Genomic DNA, 9,112 nt, shown 5'->3' with positions numbered 1-9,112 from the left:
TTAGGTTTATTAACTTTCAATCTCTTTGAAGACAACTTTGCGGCACCAGTGATCGGTTAAGATTAAACTTTACAAAGAAAAAAGAGATTACCGATGATAGATGGAGGAAATGAATGTGCACATAATAACAAGGGGGACCCTACATCTCCAAAGACTTGAGATGAATGTGCACCTCGGCTTCGTTTCCTCTTTTTTCTTCTTCTTCTCTCTCAATTCTCTCAATATCCTTCAATGTTGAACCTTCTAACCCTTTAAAAACCCCCCTAGGATGCCTATTTATAGGCAAAAGGCCAATTTGGGGCAGTTGCAGCTCGCCCAGGCGAGTTGAACCTTAGCCCTGAAGTAAGGGGTGGTTCCTTGCTTTGCACTGTAACTAGCATTCAATGTCATAAGTCGACTAACAAGAATCAAAAGATCAACGAATGATAGTCCCCGGACGAAATTAGGGTCTGACAATGATCATTGGGGTATTAATGTAAGGCAAAGAGCGACTTTTGACCTTGATAATAAGCTTCAGTTGATTTTGGGAATCGATAATTAATTGGGGAAGAAATTTCATTAGGACTAGGATTGAGGAAAAATTGGTACTAGTGAGTCACAACTCCTGGTCACTCTTATTATAACTCAAAACCTCTCTTTATATTTATTTGTTTGTTTTCTTATAAAAACCAAAATCATAAAAATATTTAAATCCTCTTTTTAATCATCTCTACTGTTAGCTTAATAAACTTGACTAATTGGGAATATAACTTGTCCTTTAGGTTCGATATTCGGACTTTCGAGTCTACTATTACTATTGCGTAGGGTACACTTGCCCTCGTGCAAGCCTAACATATTTTATGCATCACATAGCCTTGATCTTTGATAAGCAATCCAAAACATGTTGTTTGTGGATCAAAACATTATGGAACACACCTCTAAGGTTCTTCTTGTATCACATATGAAATTAGGTTTTCAAAAAGACATATGTGACGAGAGCTAGAGGGTGCCTATTTATAAAAATTCAAATTGTAACAAGAATAATCGATTACCAACCAAGTGTAATTGCTTATTTTGTTCTTCGTATGCATTTAATCAATTAATTCGACATATAATCGTTTAAAGCAAGAGCTTGATATCGAACAAGAAAATAGAGGTTTCCATTATAATTTATTAGCACAATGTGTAATCGGTTACACTGAGCTTATGTGTAATTGATTATTTTGTGTGTAACTGATTTCCAAGTCTTTAGATCATTTCCCAAAATTCACTCAAGAACAAATTAACTAGTTAAATATCAATGTAATCGGTTACACTAGTATTAGTTCAAAAATTTTTAACACCAAGGCACTATGCACTTTTATGAGATTTAGGCTTAAACAAAAGATATAACTATCTATACACACATGCCTAGAGTCTAAAACACTCAATACAATTGTGCCTTATCATTAATTACATTTGTGGCCCTTGAAATTAAAATAAAAAATAACAATAAAAAGAGAAAAACTTCTTTTTATTGATCCATTTTTCCGCATGTGGGCCCCATGTAACATTAGTTCTTTCCAACCTTTAAAATTTGGAACCAGATGAAGGAAAAGAAGTTGTACTACACATTTTTTTGTTCCCTTCTATCATTTTGTTTATTTTCAAGGGCACCAAACAAAGACTTAAAGTATGGTATGAAAAATAAAGGAAAAAAATATACACCTATCAATTGAAAGCATTTTACATGTCTTGAAAAATATGCATTCTAAAACATTAATTACATACATAATTTGCCATAACATTCTTTTTACATGTGTGAAAATCATCTATGATGTTTCCTAGTAAAAAATATCTATGATTGATTCACAAAGATTTTTTCAAGAATTTTCTTTAAAAAAATATATTTCTAAACAAAAAACAATACAACATTATTTTAACTCATTAAAAATACCACCAAGTGCATGGATCAACTACGTGGAGTTTTCTAGCTTAACCAATGGTCTCGGGTTCGTGTCCTGAATATGCAGTTATGTTAAATACTTAGAGGAAGAGTTTTATCGCCTATAATAGTTTCTACCCAACTCAAACATGATTGTCCTCATGTAAAAGACACCTGTAGTTTAAAAAAACTCATTAAAAATAATTTTATTTAAAGAAAAATATACAAATTATTGGAACTAAATTCCATTTTGTTTTTGAAGGTGTACACATCATCCTGTTTAGATATGTGTATTCAAGGTCGGAAGAGAAATGTATCTCACAAACAATTGGCTGGCTAGAAGACAAAAATAAGAGGAAAAAAATAAAGAAAATATATAAAGAGTTATGATAAAAAAAAATAGAATATTTGTTGTTATGTTTCAAAATTATGTATATCTTATATTATTTTGTATGTGTGGATTTACATTTATGGCATTAATATATTTTAATTTGAATATTTTGATATATGTTGTATAAACTATTTTTTTACAGTAATAAATAAATATAATAAAATTTTTAAAGTGTATATTAATATCTCTTTGTATATATGTTTAGGTATATTTATATTTTGTAATAATTAATTTTTTGGTAATATATTTTTAACATATTCAAATTTATGAGACGAATGGTAATCCCCTAGTATTATTAATGAGATTTGAGTAATTTGTACGAAGGTTAAAATCTTATTGTCGCCAATATTAAAAAAAATAGATATGTAAATAAATTAAATTATAAATATATATTATTGTTTGATAAAAATTTTAAAAAATATTATTTAAAAATAATAAAATTTGTTTGTAATATATATATAATATTTTATCTCTTAATTTCTATTCATAATTATTATTTTAAATAATTTATTATGAAACATTTTAAATATAACTATAATTTATAAAATTTTAACTTTTAATCATGCTTTATTATTAGTTTAATGATATTGAATTATTTATTTAGTAGTAGTAAATATATGTGTAATTTTTGTCATCCTTCTAAGTTTTATAAAATATAGTAGTTGTTTCATAAATATTGGAATGTTAAGTGAGGGTTTAAATCTCACTTTTAATAATGTAAATTTGTTTTGCCTTTCACATCAACATGTCAAATTAATCAATTAGTGTGATTGTGAGGAAAACGTAAAATGAAATTAAGTCTTTTTCTATTTTTTCCACCAAATTAATTGTTATATCAATAGCCATGTTAGCAATACATCATGCTAACATTTTAGCCGGTGCTATACCAACAAAAATTATTAACTATTTTACACATGACTAATGAAAGAACTTTATTGTACATTAGAGGATGCCTAAGAGACCCAATATGCTACTAATGGTTTGTCTTGAGTGTTTTCAGAGAAGCATGGAGAAAATGTGTGAAGCATTGGCCTACATCAAAGGTTTTTTTAAATCTAAAGCATGTCCAACTTCAGAAGCAAGAAACTAGATGCAGAAAGGGATCATGAGTTCTGTGTCAAAGTGCAAATATTATAAATTGTATATGACTATAAGCATGATTCTGGAGGTAGTTTAAGTCAAGGGATAGATATCAAAAGCTATACATGACTTAAGGATCAAAAGATGCAGTGCAGAAGACAACAAGTACAGACAAACATGTCCACATAGTCGAGAAGCACACACCAGAAGTTGTGAAGAGCAATGCCATGCAACTGTGTATTGATGCACTGTCATGATAGGCTCTCTTGGTATAATGAATCTATTTGGAAAAGAAAAGAGTTAAGTCCTACATTAACAAGACAACCATGTAAAAGAAAATGAGTATCTTACATTTGCAATAGTCACAAAAGGATCAACACCATTTTGCAAAAGGCTCACTTCTATGAAGAGTAGCAGAACTCATGACTATGTTGGAGAAAGAAGAAGTCACGAACAACTAAAAATGACAAGCAACAACGGTACAATTTCAAAATTCAAATGGTGTGTGAGTTCTTCCAGCTAAGAAAGAAGAATGATCCAACTATATATGTGATGGAGACAACTCACTATGGATCTCCTTGGCCTCTAAGACTCTCAAGACAAGGAGCAATGGTCATCTTCGAGGGGTCTATATAAGGATATTAAAGTGCAACTAGAGTTCTTTGCTATGAAGGAAAATAGTATAGAGAATGTATAGGTCAGAAGCCATATTATAGATTTATATCATTAGCTTTTGATACTAGACTTCCTTAGCCCAGACTCTTTAGAACTTAAGAGCCAAATCTATCTAGCCCTAGAGAGTCTGTAAACATCTTATTAAGGGGAGTTTATAGATGGGTTTTCCCTATGAAATGTATTAGGTACTTGCCTATAAATGGAATTTGTTTAGGATAGGGAACCTCAGAAGAGTAATTAGGGAATTGCTACTTCTGGGGGTTATAAGTGACCATAATAGGTTTCTGTAAGAGTTAAGTAGCAAGGGCTACTAAGGGTTCAAAGTTTGAAGAGACTTTTTGAAAGAATACTTTAGTAGATAGCTTGCAAAGGCTTATAGAATTTTGAGCTAAAGTCTAAAGAGACTTTTCGAAAGAATACTTATAAGGAGCCTGTAGAGGCTTAGAGAATATTGAGGTATAAGAGCTCAAGAAGGCTTCAATAAAGAAAGAATACAATGACTTATTCTTATGTTAGTGGAAATCCTATAGGTGTAGGCATTGAACCTAACCCAAGGATAGGTGAACCTATATAATTCATGTGTGTAATGTATCCTTCCCACTACTTTTAATTTGTTTATTTTTGCATCTTTATTTTGAGAAGCTTTGTTTTTATAAGATTATATCATTCATATAAAATAATTTGAAGCTTTCTCAATTTTCTTTTCACATTCAGAAGCAACACCTACTTTTTCGTTTAAAATAGAAAAACAGACTCTACCTACCATGACTCGGATATCTTGAGTAGCTTTTGAAGCAGTATATGATAGTATTTTGGTGTGTTTATCTCAAACAAATCATTTTACAAAAAGTATTGTCAAGGGATAAAAAATGCTCTCAATGAAGCTTATGCAAGTTACAACTATGATATATCTTTGGTATTTCAAAAGTTGGGTGTTCTTTTGCAGAGAAAATCATAGACAATTAAGTGTCACTATTCAACTTCTTCTTCTAGTGACCTTTTAATCTACTTTAGTGATAGGTGGGCTTACAATAAATGTATCTTGTTGAGAAATATGATTATCACTTTTTATAAGACATCTTTCAAATGGTATACTACATCAATTATTTTTTATTTATCAAAATACCCTTATTACTTTATAATTTTTCTATTCATTAAACAATAATTTGCTATAAAATAAGATAAATTTATTATTCTCTCTTTCATGAGTATGAGAAGAAGATGATTAAGACATGCGAATTAATTAGGTGAAAAATAATTAAGTAGAAAGAGAAATGACAAGTTTCAATAATTTTAAGGATACTTTTAAAAAAATATAAAGTATTAACAAATTTAATATCATTAATTAAATTAACTAACTTTTTCAATAAATGCAGATTATTTAAAAGAGTGATATATATATATATATATATATATATATATATATATATATATGAATAAAAGTAATAATAAACATAATTAAATAATTTTTTGTTGATTATGTAAATTCTTAAACGGGTTCTTATATATTAACAAAAGTTAATAATTTTTTAACAAGTTCTAAATATGACAATGGGATAAGATAACAAGAGTCTTACCTTTTTTCCGTATGAGTATTGTTTTCCCATTTTTCTTTATACAATAAACGCATTGTCATTGATCAATTGATACATAACAATAAATGTCAAAAACCTTAAAAAAGTAGGAAGTTTAATATATAAATTTTGTTATTTATACAAATATATAAATTCAATTTTATGATTTAATGTCAGTATAAATAAATTAAATTTTATTAAGGTGAGTATTTATATCCTTAAACCCACCCTACCATTTATGTGTTTGGGAAAACCTAACGATAAATTAAGTAAAGCTAAAATTTCCAACCACCAAATATGTAGATTAATTAGTACGAGATTGTTACAGCTTAACAAGAGATTTTGAATTCAAATTTTATGTATTGAATTGTATATTAGGGTAGGGTAAGTAGTTATAGGTATATAGATATTTTTACCATACTTAAGTAGGAACCTATTTGAAATTTTCTAAAGGTGTAAAAAGTCCATTAAAAAATTAAAATAATATAACTTGTTTGGAAATGCAATAAAGTTATAAAATGTATAAAATACTTTAACTAAAAATAAACATTAAAATTATAAAGAAATTTCTATTGTTATGGAATATCCAAATTATAAATATAAGAAATTGAAAGTTATTTTCTTGTAAATATTGTCTTCTTGTTCCAAGTCTTCTTTGGCCTGTTATATACAACGAGCAAATCAATGATCTCTTGAAGTTTTGTGTAATTATACAAGTATTTTATTTTTTTTTAACCATTACATTCACCTCCCTTGTATGGCTGTTAATGTAAGATTTGTGGGGGTATTAAGAGAATGCCAGTGTAATATTTTTAACATATAATGATGTGTTAGTGTAAAAATTTCGAACTTAAAGGAGGTTAGTGTAAAAGACATAAAAAAGATGAAATTATGTGTAATTTGATAAAAGCTCAATGATGTTGCTATGATTTGGTGTACAATTTACTATAACCTAACTTATATTTTTCTTAGAGAACCTAACATATATATAACCTATATTATTCCATTCATAGTAATAAAATCAATACAAGATGGTAAATACTAAAAATTTTGGTGACTAGCATGAAACCTAGATGTTATCGTAAAAAGAACTTGGTTGGCTTGCCTCTTGATAAAATGAACCATGGTGTTTCGACATATACTAAGAAAAGTTCTACAAATTGTCACAATAGAACCACACTCAATGTAATTAGGACTGAAATGGGATAGAGCACCAACCAATTGCTTGTAATATAATTCAATAATCACATTTTGCGACTTTATAAGATCAATCCATTTTAGAGCAAGAAGAAGTGCAGTTGCCTCCACCTCATCAATGAGATCACTAACAAGCTAAGTCCCCCATCCTTCGATTGAATTTAAAGTTAAAAGAGAATTTTTATCTCAACCAAGTTTTGTTCCAAACATTTATTTTAACACTATTTTAAAGCCACCATCTGGAGCCTTCATTGATGACAACCCGTGAAGTATAGATGCTATGCCAAATTAAACTTGGATTATCGCCTAGCTGAGCCCCCAAAAAGGTCCATTGTGAAAAATATTTGGATTTGAAAACTCTAATAACTATAGCATCATGGTCGGTCAAAAGGTTCCAATCTTGCTTCTCTAACATAGCCAAATTAAAGTTATAAAAATGGCATAATTCCATGCCTCCAACCTCCTTACGCATACAAAAAGAAAAACATGAATCAATATGAAAACATGAATAAAAACCTAGGGAGATTTTTAAACCTAAACTATAACCTATTTGCTAGAAACAAATTCTTAAGTGCTGCTAGGTGCACCCAACACTAACCATAAAAAGACAGAAATACCCCTTACAGATTAAGTTGATCCGTAAGTTAATTTTTAAGACTTACGGATCAAGTTGATCCGTAAGTCTTTTACGGATCAACTTGATCCGTAAGGGGAGAAATTAGCAGGGGCGATTTTGCCATTTTCAAAGAATGTTGGGTGCACCTAGCAACACTTCAAATTCTTTTATGCATGCCACATTTTGGGCCCAGTTAACTTATCATTGGCAAATGGGAACAACTATTGACACTACTAGATTTGCTACTAGCACTACCTATGAGTGTCTTAATTTTTTTTTTCTTTTGAAAATTCCTTTTTCATGGAAACATGAATATGTTGGAAAAATACACAAGGGTATCATGTTTTCATTGTGTAAGAGGAAGTGCAAAATAAAAATACACAACAAAAATGTCATTCATTGTGTATTTTATCAATGAAATCATGTTTTTGTTGTGTAATTATTTTGCATCCCCTTTTAACTCAACAAAAACATATTTCCATTTGTTCAATTTTTATGAAAAAAATTATATTAATTATGAAGCTAATTGTATTAACAACAACACACATTATCATTTTCAACTGTAATCAAATTAATTGTGATATAAATCATCTTTTTATTTAAATTTTAATTAATGATAACTTATGTTACCATTTTTAATTGTAATAAACTTAATCATGATAAAAATTTATCAAATTGATTTTATTACTATTAATAAAAGTAATTCTTATAATAATTAATTTGATTATGTTTATTAATGGTAATTTCTATCTAATTAATGCAATTTTAATTAAAAAGATATTGAATACTATTAAAAATGGTAAATTATATTATAATTAATTTAATTACTTTAAAAAAGATAAATTTAATTTATAATTAATTAGAAAAATTAAAAAAAAATAGACAATGGAAACATGTTCCTTGTGTAAAACGGGTGCAAAAGAATACACGATGAAAATATGATTTTGTGGCAAAATATACAATGAAATCTTGTTTCTATTGTGTGTTTCTTGCACTCCTTATTACGCAAAGAAAACATGATTACATTATGTATTTTTCCCAACAGAATCATGTTTATGTGAAAAGGGAATTTTTGAAAGATTTTGTTTAGAGCACACATGGGTAGTGCCAATAGCAAATCACTAGGGCCAATAGTAGCTCCCTTGGAAAATTTATGAAGCCCATGGGCTTGTAGCCCAAAAATAATGATGGCTAAAAGGAGTTGGGTTGGGTGATGCTAGGTGCACCCAGCATTATTGCTGGTGCACCCAGCACTTAAATGGAAAATAACTAAATACCCTTGTCAAATTTTTTAAAATATTTGTACACCCAGCACTTTCTCTTCCTTCCACGCCTCGTCTGTTTCGCTTCTTCTTCCTTCCGCGACCTCACTTCCTCAGAAGCTGCATAATGCCCCACATCATGAACGCCTCACGTGTCTGTATCGATTTCTTATCCCTCTCCACGTACACCCTTCCTCTCTTCACCACTAACCTAAAATGTGCACTCTTCTTCGCTCTCTCCACCATCTCCCTGCTTATCCCTCTCTCTTTCCATGCCCCAACATCCTCCTGGATCCACCGGAAGTACTCCAGACACACCCCTCCCTCCTCCCTTTCAAACAACCCACTTGTCGGATAACTTGAACATCTTAGCTTCCCATTATTGCTACAGTTTAATGTCGCTTCTAATTCGAA

The sequence above is a fragment of the Glycine max genome, chromosome 5, assembly GCF_000004515.6.
Source record: "Glycine max cultivar Williams 82 chromosome 5, Glycine_max_v4.0, whole genome shotgun sequence".
Lineage (NCBI taxonomy): Eukaryota > Viridiplantae > Streptophyta > Magnoliopsida > Fabales > Fabaceae > Glycine > Glycine max.
This window is presented reverse-complemented; position numbering follows the sequence as displayed.